Source organism: Tupaia chinensis, unplaced genomic scaffold (genome assembly GCF_000334495.1).
Source record: "Tupaia chinensis unplaced genomic scaffold, TupChi_1.0 Scaffold000126_2, whole genome shotgun sequence".
NCBI classification, from domain to species: domain Eukaryota; kingdom Metazoa; phylum Chordata; class Mammalia; order Scandentia; family Tupaiidae; genus Tupaia; species Tupaia belangeri.
In genome coordinates this window covers 6157264-6172562 of record NW_006159594.1, presented here as the reverse complement: position 1 = coordinate 6172562, position 15299 = coordinate 6157264, and positions in this window count along the sequence as shown.

Here is a 15299-nt window from a genome sequence, read left to right as displayed (position 1 = left end):
AAAAAAAAATTCAGAGAAAAAAATACTAAAACTGTTACCAAAATTTAAAGAAAAAACTGTGTATTTGATGACCACAGTAAGCTATATAGCCCCAGCTAGGTACCATTTTATAGTATGTTCATTTTACTCACTGAGGTTTATGCCTAAAGTCAGACATGGGTTCTTGTGTATGTAAATATCAGCTGTGCTTGCTATTGCAAATATTTAGACAAATTAAGTTCATTAGCAAATCAATTAAATGGGGGGGATAGGCATAGAAAGCAAACAGGGATAACAGAGACAATGGGAGGAGGGTTGGACAGGGCAGAGGGTTAGGGATAGGGAATCAAGGATGGCAAAAAAAGAGAAAAAACTCAAAATATACAAGACATAAGAAATGGAAAATTGTTTGTTGATAACTCATATGTTGATGTACTTGATTGAGCCAACAGACAATGTATTTTGGATGAAAAATTCATTTTGTATACTGTAATGATGTATAGCATATTAATGTTAAAAATAAAAACAAAACAAAAATAAATAAATAAAAAATAAATAAATAAATAAATAAAAGATAATGATTTCTTTAAGGCAGGAGAATTAGTCATTAGAAGAGGGCAAGTTGTAGAACGAGACTTTTAGAGTCCTGCCAATTTTCTATTTCTTTATCTGTTAGGAAGTTTCATGGAGGTAGTATTGTTTTTAATTCATTGTTTGATTTAAAAAGTAAATAGTTGACAGAAGTATGTATTCTAACTTTACCTTTACTCAAAATAGTGGTTCAGTTTACGTATCTGGGAAACAGTATGGTGTAAAATCAATATGAACTATTTTTATATCTAGGAGAGCTATACATTTCAAAAAGGTCCTATCATTATTTATCTATTGATAAACTATGATATACACAAAAATAGTGTATGTATTGTATTTAACTTTTGGAATAATGGCTATGTATAGTTCATGTTGAGAATACAAACACTTAAAAATGCTTGTGACTACAGGAAACTTGGAGTTTATTACAAAAACTGATAGATACACATGCAACAGCACAACATTTCTATTGTTATTACACCAAATATGTACATGATAAAATACGTTAGCAGTACTAAACAATGTCTATTGGGACTTCAAGAAGTCAGGAATGATTTGAGAGAAAAAGTAATTTCTTGCCATGTTTTAGATAGGAGTTATTGGGCAAGGGGAAGCAGCAGATGACATGGTGGTTAAGGTACTAGACTTCCACATGGCCAACTGTGGTTCAAGTGCCAGACCTGGAGACTCAAAAGTCATATTGGGCACATGTATGCACCCCAAATCCTAAGAGGAGACTGGAAGAGAAGGGATTTTTGGCTTGGCCATCCCCCCTGGAGAGGTGATTTCTCACTTTATCTGTCTCTCTCCCTTTGACAAGTGCACACTCCCTATGGAGAAAATATTTAAAAAGAAAAGAAAGAAAGAAAGGAGTTATCAGAAATTAAAACATTTTATGAGTAAGTAATGGTACAATTTTGAACAAACATGTTCTGTGAATTAATATTAATATAATTACTTCATAAATGTGTATGAAAAGAACAAATGAAATGCCAGTTTACGTAATTTCATTTTCTGTTTATGAATGCTACAAACTAAATAACATCTTAAATGCATCTTAACCTATTTCAGCCATAGTATTTCTCTGAAAAAGGAAAAATCTAGGTAATTTTGTGACTTGTTCAGTCCTAATAATTAATTTAATTGAAGTAACTTTCAAATTTACAGAAAATCTGTAGAAAACTAAAATTCCTTTAATTAGTGGTTCTCCATAATGACAGCAGGAAGTGTAGAAATTCTTCCTCTACTTGATCAAGTCTGTTGTTGAAGTTCTCAATTGTACTTTAATTCTTTTACTGAATCCCTCATATCTAAGATTTCTGTTTGAATCTTTTTTTATGATATCTATCTCTGTTCAATTTGTCAATCAGTTCATATATTGTTTCCCTGATTTGGTTGAATTATCTATCTGTATTCCTTTGTATCTAGTTTAGTTTTCTTATAACCATTATTTTGAGTACTTTTACAGACATTATATTGGTTTCCTTCTCAGTCGGGTTTATTGCTGGAGAATTTTGATGTTCTTTTGGGAGTGTTATGTTACCTTCTTATTGCATGTGTCTTTTGTTCTTATGCTGATATTTGTGCATCTGATAGAGCAGTTGCTTCCACCAATTTTATAGGATGGCTTTTGCAGTAAAAGACTTTTTCCTGTAGATGTGTCCTAAGATATAGGTTGTGCATGATGCCTTGGCTTTGGTCCCAGGCCATTCTGATAACGTAGTTTTCCTGCAATTTTTTCAATTGCCATCACTGTTCACAATGCTTCTAACTGCTTGGTGGCCTATACTACGAAGGTCTATGGGACTGGCTCACAGTTTGGAATCCAGATTCCTTAAAGAGAGAAATGTTGGGGCCTGCAGATGGCAGACTGGTTACATCGCTGGACTCTCACATGGCTGACTGTTGTTTGAGTCCTGGACCTGGTGACTTCAAACTCATGGCAGACATGTGTGCATGCATGGCTAAGATTCCAGGATGAGAATAGAGGAGAAGGGATTACATTGTGACCATCCACCGGGGGCTAATTTCTTCCTCTCTTCTCTCTCTCTCTCTCTGTAATGAACACATGCACCCTTAGGCAAAAACCTCTATTAAAAAATATATAGAGAGAAATATTCATGGATGGGTGGGCATGCTCTAGAACTTGTGGGTATGACATGTGGATGGGAATAGGTCATCCATTATTTCCACAGGGTACAGGTGGGTGGAGTTACTGCAGTGGCTCACCATAGAGCATACAGCTGAGGGTGGGACTATTCTCCCAACTACTCTTGCAGGACATGGGGATGCTGGACAGGTCAGGGTGGTGTTCTGCTGTGTGCACTCACCTGGGAGCTCTGTGGGGATGTGGAGGGAAGCAGGGCTGCTCCTATGGTTGTGTGAATGGGTGTGGACTGATTCGCTGGCTGGGTTACTCCTACAGGATAAAGAGGGTAGGTTTTTCTCAGCATAACACACAACTGCAGTGGGCATCACTGGCCTGTTTGCTCCCAAGGAACAAGGTCAAGGGGCAGGGCCTCCCTGGAAGTAGAGCAGTGAGCAGGGTCACTCTGCAGTTGTTCTTGTGAGGTGCTAGGTGGGGGGCTCTCTGTGACATGGCAGTGGGCAGAGTCACTTCCCCAGCTCCTCCCACAAGACATGGAGAGGGATCAGGGACTCTCTAGAGGCTGAGCCATGGATGGGGTAGCTCACTTGGGTTACCCCACAGGAAGCGGGTGGGGGATGCAGGACCACTCCAGTGGCTCCCATATGGGCATATCTGTAAATGGAGTTGTTCCCAGCAGCTTTGGTAGGACTTGAGTACTTGTGGTTACAAAGTGACTTTATGCACCCATATCCTGGACTCCTATTCTGGGGCCATTAGGTCGGCATAGATTCTGCAGTTATTTCCCAAACTGGGCTCAGGGCCTGTGAAACTGAAGGATTTCTCTGTAGTAAAGACTTCAGGTGTCTGAAGATTAATGGGGGGCAGGGAGGTCTCTTGTTTAACTTCTCCCTGTCACAAGAAGTCCCTTCTGAATCCAAGCTGATATCAACAGGGATAAGGCACAGCAGGTGCAAGATGTTGTACTTCTCTACATGGCCATTCTATATCTCTGCAGCATCTTCATCACATTCCTAGTAGATTCCAAAGTTCTTCCTCAAACACTCCATGTGAATATCAGCTGCTTACTACTTTTGTTTTGTTTTGATCCTTTTTGAAAAGTTTGTTTAATTATTCAAAGAAAGAGATCAACAGAGAGAGAGAGAGAGAGAGAGAGAGAGAGAGAGACCATCAGCAGTCTTGAGACCATGATTCATTCCCACACCCAGCTGACCTGCATTACATGTGCACACACTCAGCATGCTCTGGGAGGTGCCCAGATGTGAAACTAGACCCTCTCCCATGTGGGTTCAGTTGTACTACCATAGCACCATTAGCTGGCTCTGTTTTGTTCCTTTTGTGTGGGAGGCAAGCACCTTAGGCCTCCAGTCAGCCATCTTGCTGGACTACTTCCAGTCTCATCATTTTTTGCCAATCAGTAAAAGAATTTAAAGGAAGAAGAAGATGTGCAGAATTGCTATTTTGAGCTAATTATTGTTGCATTTGAGTTTTTTAGATATATCAATTTATTATGCCCAGTATTTCTACTTGCCTCTTCTTTCACTAGCTTTTCTGTCTCTGGAATGCCTCCATTCTCACCAGCATATGTCCAACTGGAAGTTACTGTTGCAACTAAGGAAGGGCTACACTCACAGATTAACAGTTTTATTAAAGTTTTATCACGTCTACTGCTCCACTGCTCACACAATCGCATAGATTTGTATGATTTTAATACTATGCAGCTTTTCCTGGTCTTCTCTGTCTTTTCTTATTTTCAACTGGAAGTGGAAGTCTAGTCCATTTTTTTCCCTGCTACATTCTTTTATAGTTAATAAAAATAAATCACACACATAATTGTAGAGCTCGTCTATAGAACTTTAAAGTTTTCCTTTGCTTTTCAATAATTTCTTTCTCTCAACCGAGTTTTTTATTTGAAAAACTAATTTGTTTTCAATTCATTATCCATCTGTCAATGTGAACATTTTTACACTGAATTGTCTTTTGATGCCAGCACTCTTAAAACACTTATGGTCTAAATTGAAATAAGAACATCTTTACAATCTTCCAAATGTTATTTATCAGTATTAACTATTAAAACTAACATTTACTCTATTTACCAAAAGTTGCTTCTCAAAGTGCCTCTGTGTTTTCCCACATAAAGATTTCAAAAGTCTTAGACAATACTTTTGGGTACTGCATGATTAATTTCCCATTGAGAAATATGTTGATTACAATTAAGAATAATGATATTGAAATTTCAGGAGTTTTTAAAACTTTATTTTAGAAAACTATTCAGAATAATTTTACTTACATATTGCACTCTCCTAAGATATTTACATATTTTTACAATGTTGTGCTTTTGAACCAAATTTTAATAATTAAAACTGGCAGCACGGGACCCAGCAGAAGGCATAGCAGTTTCATTGCTGGACATTCACATGGTCAGCCGCAGTTCAATTTCTAGACTTGGTGGCTTGAAACACATGGTGGGCACACATATGTGTGCATGCCCAATATTCCGTAGGAGGATGGAAGAGAAGGGATTGTGTTGTGGCCATCCCCCCTGGGGATGATTTCTCACTTTCTCTCACTGTCTCTGTCTCTCCCCCCAAGGATTACATATGGCCTAAGGCAAAACCCAAACCAAACCAAACAAACAAACAAACAAAAACTGGCAGCACAGAAAATCAACCAAAAAAATTCACAAAACCCTCCATAGATTTCACAATTTACAGATTTTCATAATTTTTATACAGTTTATATTTGTTCTGTTCTTAAAGGCATTTTTATTAGTTGATTTCTTATCAACTAAAGTTTCTACACCTTGAAAATACAACAACTTTTATCTTCTCTCTGACTAAAGAAGACCTATGTTCTGACCGTGAAGAAATTAGCACAAGTCAAAATATGGCTGAAGTCCAAGGAATGTAACATTATCTTATAACCATGATTCTGGATCTAGACTGCCTATACTAAAACTTTCCATGAAAAAAACATACCTAAGCCTCTTTTCAAATAAAGAAGAACACTTATTAATTAAGGCACATACTTTAAAAACACTGATTAATTAAACATACGAAGATGTAAAAATATCATATCATTTTATTTATCATAAAATTTGAAATTCTATTTGTAGATCAGTGCATTATTTAATGTGCTTTCATTTCTGAGCCCACATTGTAAATTAAAATTATATCAACTTTGACGAATAACTAATTTAAAATTATTATATAATTTACACTTTGATTTTAACTAATAGTAATATCTCTTATTATTTATCTTAAAGTCCTAATGTTTATGTAACCTCGGAATGTACACATTAACCTGTCCTCATTAGAGTAGAGTATCTATATTACATTTAATGCATTTAACTTAGGGAGGGAAAGAAGACTCTTAATATTATTGTCTCAAATATTTGGTCTAAAAATTTTTGAGAAATAAAAATACATTACAAAGAACTTTTGGATTAATTCCCAGCAGTAAAAAGCCTAGAAGTTGATACTTCTGACTTTATAATGAGAAAAAAATAAAATAAATTAAAAGTCAATGTCCTTTTTCTGAATCTACTAGAAAACTGAGATTGCAGAGCAAACATCACCATAAAATTAAGAGAATCAGTCAAAGGAGAAAGCCACTGCCAAGATCTACTTCCTGGAAAAAAAAAAGCTTACATGGTAATTTTGACTAATCGCTGGAGATAGAATGTGGACTGATGAGACAAAGAAGCTGCTACAGGGCATTTATGAATACTTCCTGACTATCATGGATTTGATCAGGAGCCCAGCAAGTTCTAAAGAGTTGAGAAAGATATTTTCAAGTTTCTGTCAGGGTCTAAGTAGAGGAAGAGAAATCATAGTGAAATACAAGGAGAGCCTTCTTCGTAATAAAACCCTATAGTCAAAGACAAAAAAAACAAAACACTACCTGAGATTATCAAACCTTGAGGAAAGATACTGTTCCATTTAACCTCATTTTACATAAAGGGGTAGATGAGACACAAAGGATAAACTACCAGAGACTTACTTGTAAAGCTTATAACCCAAGAACATAGGACCAGTGAAAGACTGAGATTCAATAATAGCATTGTAGATTTCTCCTACTCTGCACCTTAAGATTTAAACTAATAGGACTCTAGTGTAGTAACATGGTTACAGCTGAAAGAGCTATTAATAAAAAGAGAAAACATTTTTCAAAGATGAATACTTAAGGAAGCTCAAAATTAAGAGAAGATACAAAGACACTAGAGGATTACTTACTAAAGTGAAGCAAGCCAATGAAAGAGAGGCATTTTATGTCCCCATTCAATTTATACCTAATATCAGCACTCTGTGGCAAAAACTGAATGACTGGAAGGTATAAAAGCATAGAGAACAATGACGATACTGGAGACAGCGGGGGAGGAGGATCAGATATGGGGGAGGGGAAGAGTGAAGGAATCAAGGAAAAAAGCAAAACATTTAAGGGACATAAAATGTAAAGAAATCTGTATGATAATATCTTTGACTGGACTGATAGGCAGTGTATTCATGATAGGGAAATTCATTTGCTATGTTGTATTGATACACAGTGATTAAATGTATAAAATCAATTAATTAATTTTTTAAAAAATACTAGAGGAATTTGAAGCCACTGGAACTTTCACAATAGCAAACATCGATTAACAGTCCATTTCCTAGACAGATTAGCATATATCCTTACATTAAAGGTCTCTGTGCCTATTACTGATACAACATATCTGAATTCCAACCATCACAAGGCATGGAGAAAGGGAAAACAAGTAATAAGTCTATAGAGACAAAGCGATCATCAGAACAAGACTCAGTAGGACACCAATTGTAGAATTTTCAGTCAAGGAATTTAATGGTTATAATAAAGATGTTAAGAATTGTAGTGGATAAAAAAGGGCAGTATGCAAAACAGATGGCTACTGTAAACAGAATATTAAAACTTTAAGAAAGAATCAAAAAGACATACTAGAAATCAATAGACATGTAGAGAACTGAAAAATGTCTTTGAAAAGTTTATTAACCGAGCAAATCTGGTTGGAAAAGAATCAGTCAGACCGAAGGTAGGTCAAGAGAAACATTTTAAACTCATTTGCCAAGAGAAAAAAATCCATTAAAAGAAAACTAGAAAAGAACATCAAAGTACTAGGGATGATTTCTAGAGTTGTAAATGTTTGGGTAATTGGAATAACAAAAGGAAAAGAAAGAAAAGAGATAATAGTATATGAAGGAACTTAATTAAGAAACTTGAAAATATAATGATGTAAACTTAATCACTGTCTTGAGAAACTTAGGGAATATAAAGAATAATAAATGTTTGGGCCAGCAGGTGGCATGGTGGTTAAGGACGCTCGACTCCCACATGACTGACTGAGGTTCAAGTCCTGGACCTGGTGACTTGCTTACTCACTTTCCCTCTCTCTCTCTCTCTCTCTCTCTCTCTCTCTGTCCCTCTTTCACTCTGTCCCTCTCTGATCAAATTAAAAATAATAAATAAATAAATAAAGTTAAATAAAATACTTCTTTAAAAAAAGATGAATATCAAAATTACAAGTAGTATTCTATCTGTGGAAAGCTAAAGACAAAGCAAAAATGTTGACAGAAGGCAGAGGGAAAACTATGGTACCAACAGAGGAACAGAATAAAGACTTTAGCCCACTTCTGGTAAAAAATGCTAGAAGCAAGAAAATAAAAATGGAATTTTACAATATTAAAGGAATAAAGTCATTGGCTTAGCATTCTTCATGTAGTAAAATTATTCTTCAAAGGCAAAGGAGAGAGATCAGCAGTTAGGATAGTGGCTATGCCACTGGACTCCCATGTAGTCGACTGAGGTTCGAGTCCTTGACCTGATGGTTTAAACTTAAACCGGGCACATGTGTGTGCATGCCCAAGATCCCAAGAGGAGAATGGAAGAGAAGAGATTGCACATGGCCATCCCCCTGGGGGGGTGATTTCTCGCTTTCTGTCTCTCTGTTTCTCTCTGTCTCTCTGGCAAGCGCACATGCCCTATGGCAAACACCTCTCTTAAAAAAAATAAAAAAAGGCAAAGGAGAGATAAAATCAAACATCTCTCTTAAAAAAAAAAAAAAGGCAAAGGAGAGATAAAACTTACCAGACAACCAAGCTTGGGGGATTAATTGCAAGAAAACTACCTTGAGATGTATTAGAAGTAATAGAATGTACTGAGTAATTACAGCATATGAACATGTAAAATGACTGGTAGTGATGTTAGAAGAGGAGACACAGGAAATATTTCTGCACTATATATGAAATTGTACAATGTTATTTGAAAGTGACTTTATATTAGTTAGAAATGTGTATTGGAAACTCTAGCGAAACCACTAAAATAGTTTAAAAAAGACAAATATTTCACATGTGAAGAGTATCTTTGGGTTTCATGATGAATTTTTAGACACAGCATCATCTATAAAAGAAATAATTGTTAGACATGATTAAAATTTTCTGTTCTGTGAAAGACCTTGTCAAAAGAACAAAAACCACAAGCTACAGATTGGAGGGTGAGGTTTGTAAAACATTAATCTGAGAAGGTACTGGCACCCAGAAAATAAAAAACTCTTAAAACTCAACAATTAACACAATCAAGTTAAAAAGATGGGCAAAGGATGTAAACAGATACCTCACCAAATACACCAACAGCAACTAGCATATGAAAGATGCTCAACAGCGTTTTTTATTTGAGAAATTTAAATGAAAATGATTTTGAGATACCACTACACACTGACTAGGATGGTTTAAACCAATTAAGGTGGCAATACCAAACTGTGGTGTGGATGTAGAGCGATAGTTCTCATTGTTGGTGGAAACTCAAAATGGAATTGCCATGCTATAAGATAGCATGCCAGTTTCTTATAAATGTAAGCACATTCTCACCATACTCTCCAGAAACCACACTTCTAGGTATTTAATTTGAAAATTTATATTGGATAAAAAGTAACATATAAATATTTATTGCTGCTTTTATCATAATCACCTAAAACATACAGGAACCCATGACCATAAACAAGTGAACTGGTGGGACCAGCAGATGGCATAATGTTTACATTGCTGGACTCCCATGAAGTTGAGCACAGTTCAAGTCCTGGACCTGGTGGCTTAAAACTCATGCCAGAGGCATGGCTGTGGGCCCAAAATCCCAAGAGGAGAATGGAGGAGAAGAGATTGAAGCATGATCATGCTCCCTGAGGGGTAATTTCTTGCTTTCTATCTCTCTGTCTCTCCAGCAATCACACTCACCCTATAGCAAAAATATCTCAGAGAAAAAAAAAAAAACTAAAAAAAGTAGACTGATACATTTTTGTATATACAGAGATAAAAAGAAAGAAGATAAAATTACAAAAAGAAATAGATGAATATTAAATTCTTATTGCTTTGTGAAAAAAGTTAGCCTGAAAATTCTACATAACTATATGACACTGTGGAAAATTAAAAACTATAGACACACTAAAAGTGATCAATGGTTTTATAGGTGAGGAGAAAGGGGGAAAGTTGAATATATGAAATATTAGGGTTTTTTTTTTAACAAAAGTGCTACTACTTTATATGACATTGTAATCATAGATATATGGAATTATGCATTTGTCAAATCTATAGCATTCAGAACATGAATAATAAACCTTAATTTATTGTAAGCTTTTGAAACTGTCATTTAGAAAGTAGAATTGTAGGATAAAATGCACAACTTACAAAACAATACAACTTTTTAAAAAATGTGTGACCACCTCACAGAAGTGGACAGAGAAATAAAAGTTTTAGGTAAGTAATTTTTGGAATGAGTAGCATCTGTAAATTTAAAGGCAAAGAGAACTGTACACAAACAGTACTTCAGCTTATAAAATTGTTCCCCATGAGATGATGAAGTTAAAAATTCCAATACTATATATGTATACTGCAAAAGAACAATTATGTCAGTGGATGGTAGATAGTGAAAGCTAGAACTTTTGGGACAAGCAGAAGGGGTGATGATTACGTCACTGGACTCCCATGTTGTTGACTGTGGTATGAGTCGTGAACCCAGCAGCTTAAAACTCACACTGGGCACGTGTGCATACTTGCCAAAAATCCTGAGAGGAGAATGGAGGAGAAGGGATTGTGGTGTGGTCATCTCCCCAGAGGATGATTTGTTGTTTTCTCTCTTTCTGTCTCTGTCTATCCAGGAAGGACATGTGCCGTAGAGCAAAAAGTCTCTCTGAAAAACAACAACAACAACAAATAAAGAATAAAAAAGCTAGATTTCTCTCTGAGTGGGAGTTTACAAACAAGGCCAGAAGGCTAGAATGAGCCACAGAGTAATGCATTTAAGTTAGAGATGTTAGTTTGAATGTACGTTTAGATTAATACAAATACACATGGTTATATATGAAACTATTTAAAAACACATGAATATAAAAAAAACAAGTACATATATTTCCTTACTTTGTTAGCTGAGAAAAGCAAAAGATTTTCCAGTATCAATGAGCAAATCTAACACACATATCTTAATTCCCAATACCTTTCTCCGATAAACTAGATTGATCAGTAAAAATATTGATGAGCATCGACTCATATCCATTTATTAATATTAGTGAAATTATAATGCTTAATAATGAATTGCCAAGGTACTGATAACAACATAAATAATCATGTTTTTAAAAGTATGCTTTTCAAGGATCCAAAAATAATACTTTTCAAAACAATGGTTCCCAAAAGTACCAGTCCATAGAAATACTTTCAGATGTTGCTCAGTCTTAGGTTGCCAGAATAGACTATTAAACTGAGTATAAGTAAAATATTACATTGTGTCACAGAATGCTCTAGATTTTTAGTAAAATAATTCTGTTCAAAGGAAAATACATGTAAATATCAAGTACAGTCTAAGACACAACTAAAGAAAGATTTCTTCCCTTCCTGGCACCAGCAGTTAGCATAATGGCTATTTTACTGAACTCCCATGTAGTCGACTGCAGTTTGAGTTCTGGACTCCATGACTTAAACTCATTCCGGGTGCGTGCATGCCCAAGATCCCGAGAGGAGAATGGAGGAGAAGGGACTGCAGCGTGGCCATCCTCTATAACAAGCTACTCTTCTCTTCATTCGCCTATAGCAGGCTACTCTTATCTGACATGCCATATTTTTCAGCAGTGTTTTTCAAGCCACCAGGTTTGGGATTCAAACATCACAATTGGCCATGTGGGATCTAACCACCTTAACGGTCATGCCACTGGCAGGTCTTATAAACCTATGTTTTAACTATTAAATATTTTCTAGAAATCAATTACACATTTTTCATAAGCACGTTATCTTCATATGTTAGCATAAAAATCCAATTTTCTTAGATGAATTATATATGGAGAATCAATAAAGTACAAAAAGAATAAGAACTTAAGCATAAATCATAATAGTCATGATTTATAATATTCATAAATAAGAAAAAAGAAAAAGAAAAAAGATATATCACAATCAAGGAACTTGAAGATCATTATTATCATAAAAGGTACATGATAATGTATGAATTCTATTCTCATATTCACAGATACATAAACATGAAGAAGTTCTCTCATGTGCTTCCTATGTAAGTCCTTCTTCTGTGGCAATATAACATCAAATACTTATTTTTCTTTAAGCTTTGGAGGGCAATATAATAATAGTAGTAAGATATCAAAGTATCCTTCTTTTTGAAGAAAGTGATTTATTCCATATTTGTAAAGCACTATATAGGAAACAAATATGAATTCTCTTTTTTAAAAAAAAATATTTCTTTACTTTTATTTATTGATTCATGTACTTTAATTTGACCAGAGAGAGATATACAGGGAGAGAAAGAAAGTGAGAAAGCAATCTACTAGGTCTGGGACTCGATCCATCATCAGCCATGTGGGACTGACTGTCCAGCACCTTAACCACCATGCCACCTGCTAATCTCCCCAGATTCTCACTCTTAAGATAAGGTAAATTGGGGCCAGCAGTTAGCGTAATGACTATGTCGCTGGACTCCCACGTAGTCGACTGCGGTTCGAGTCCCGGACCTGGTGGCTTAAACTCACGCTGGGCACATGTGCGTGTGTGCCCAAGATCCTGAGAGGAGAATGGAGGAGAAGGGATTGTGGCGTGACCATCCCCCCTGGGGGGTGATTTCTTGCTTTCTGTCTCTCTGTCTCTCTCTGTCTGGCGAGCGCACGCACCCTATAGCAAAAACCTCTCAAAAAAAAATAAAAAGAAAAAAAAAGATAAGATAAATTAATTTTAAAATCACAATAGCTACCTAGTATTATTTTTAATATTTCAATTAAATACTTAATAAAAGTTATTGAACATATTCATTCCTATCTTTCCTATCACACTACTATTTGTATATTTATCTAATTAATGTGAAGTTCCCTAAGATGCATATTTCATGAAGTTGTTCATAGTAATGTACCAAAGTCTAATGACATGCTAGTTATTCTAGGTGTACCCTCCAAAAATTTATTAAGTTAATTAAAAAATAGATTAGCCAGTTTCAAATGTCTTTAAAGTCTGCTCAGGAAGATAAATACATGGACAATTGACTATTATGGGATGATAGGATAGGATGCTTACTATTAGAAACAAAAGGTTATATGAGCACAAAAGAAGAGACTATTGTTTTTACTTGTTTCTAAAAGTTTTTTTTTTCTTTAAGTTCACTTTACCTGAAAAATAATCAAGACTTAAATAATTGAAATGAGACATTCACATGCAAGGAATATTGTCAGCAAAGGCATGGAGGTTCAAAATTTCCAGGCTATAGGGTGAATAAAGTTGGGAATACTGCAAGTAGCTGAAGGAAATATATGAAACAAGACTTCTTAAGAAGTTAAAAGCTAAAATTTTTAATTTTTATTGTACATGGTATGGAAACGATGAGTGATATAGAGGGGAAATGTGAATCTTGGTTTCCTTTTCATTGAAGAAGAAATAATTATCTCCTAGATATTAAAAAACTAAAGAAAAATTAATGAAAAGGGTGTTTTATAAAGGGAAATAATAGGTTCATGATAAATGTAACCATGATTATCTGTATCTATCTATATATTATGTGTGTGTGTGTGTGTGTGTGTGTGTGTGTGTGTGTGTGTGTATCTTATGGAATTGTATATTATTACTGAAGAAAAAGAATGTTTTATATATACATCTTTATAATAGTACATGAAAGCATATACATATAAGCTTTCATGGATCTTCAAATAGGACAAATTGTGTAAGATCCTCTCTCTATTTCTCTCTCTCTCTCTCTGTCTTTCTACCTAGTCTTGCACACATATATAACCAGAAGATAACCAAGAGGAGGGGGCTGCAAAAATATGACCCCCAAAAATGAGAGCAGGAGAATGCCGTCTGAGATTAAAGCATTATAAAGTAATGCAATGAGTCTAAAGCTCAGAGGATTTTACTATGTTGTGACTAAGTTTATTCTCACTGCTAAAAAGCCCACCAATCAAAAGAGAATTAGTCACCTAAGGAAACTGAGATGCAGATGAGTCTCTAGAGTATAATCTGTATTCTCTTCATGTGGAGGTCCAAGTCCTAGGACAGGAAGGAGGTCCTGGCTAGTGAAACTGCCAATTTCATTGGTAAACCTATTATGGAAACGCGAGTGTCTGTTTATTTTAGCATGATGGCATTAAATATCCTAATCATTCAACTTTTCATTTCCTGATTTATTATACACCCAGATATCATGTGACTATATTGTGTTTTTCCATATTGGTGTACGTTTAGATGGAAAAATGTGAGTTGTTCGTGCTGAAGTAAGAATTTTATTTTGAATAATATAGTTCTTGTTCAAAATTAATAAACTAACATTTCAACTTTTTATAGTCATTGTGAGTTTAATTGTGTCTCCCAAATGATACTAATGTGTTAAAATCCTAACCCTGGTACTCGTGGATATGACTTTATTTGGAAATAAAGTCTTTGTAGATGTAATTGAGATAGGGTTATACCAGATTAGTGCAGGCCTTTATCCAATGACCAGATACTTTATGAGAAGGAAATTTGGACACAGAAACACCTAGAGAAGAATAACATGTATGACAAAAGCAGGCATGGAGTGACACATACACAAGTCAAAGAATATCAAGGACCACTGGCACTGCTGGAAGTTAGAACAGAGGCACAGAGCAGAGGGCCTCTGAGCTTTCAGAAGGAACAACCTTGTCCTGACTTTGACTTCAGACTTTTGTATACTGTCCTAACAAGGCTGTATAAACTTTTTAATATTAGGTTGCCCATGCTCTGGTCTTTGTTAGAGCAGCCCTGGGGGACTAATACAAGAGTCAAAGGGAAAAATTGATCTCTCTATAGCCTGTAATTAAAAAATAATAATAATATATTTTTCAGATAATTTCTCTTCTGGTTCTGGGTTTGGGCTTTATGTAGACATCGTTACTGATAGTTTTCTGAGACATTATTTTTGGAAACGTTTTTAAACAGATTCGTGGAAATCTTTTATATATCCTAATGACTACTTCCACTGAAGAATTTGTCATTTTTCACAGTCATTACTGGTTGTTACTGTAATACACCTGTTACCTTGAATGTTGTGTGTAATAACCTGAAATCCCACCTTCTGTTGAAGTAGGAAATATCTCCTCCAAGGTTGACTTCAAACTAAGGTC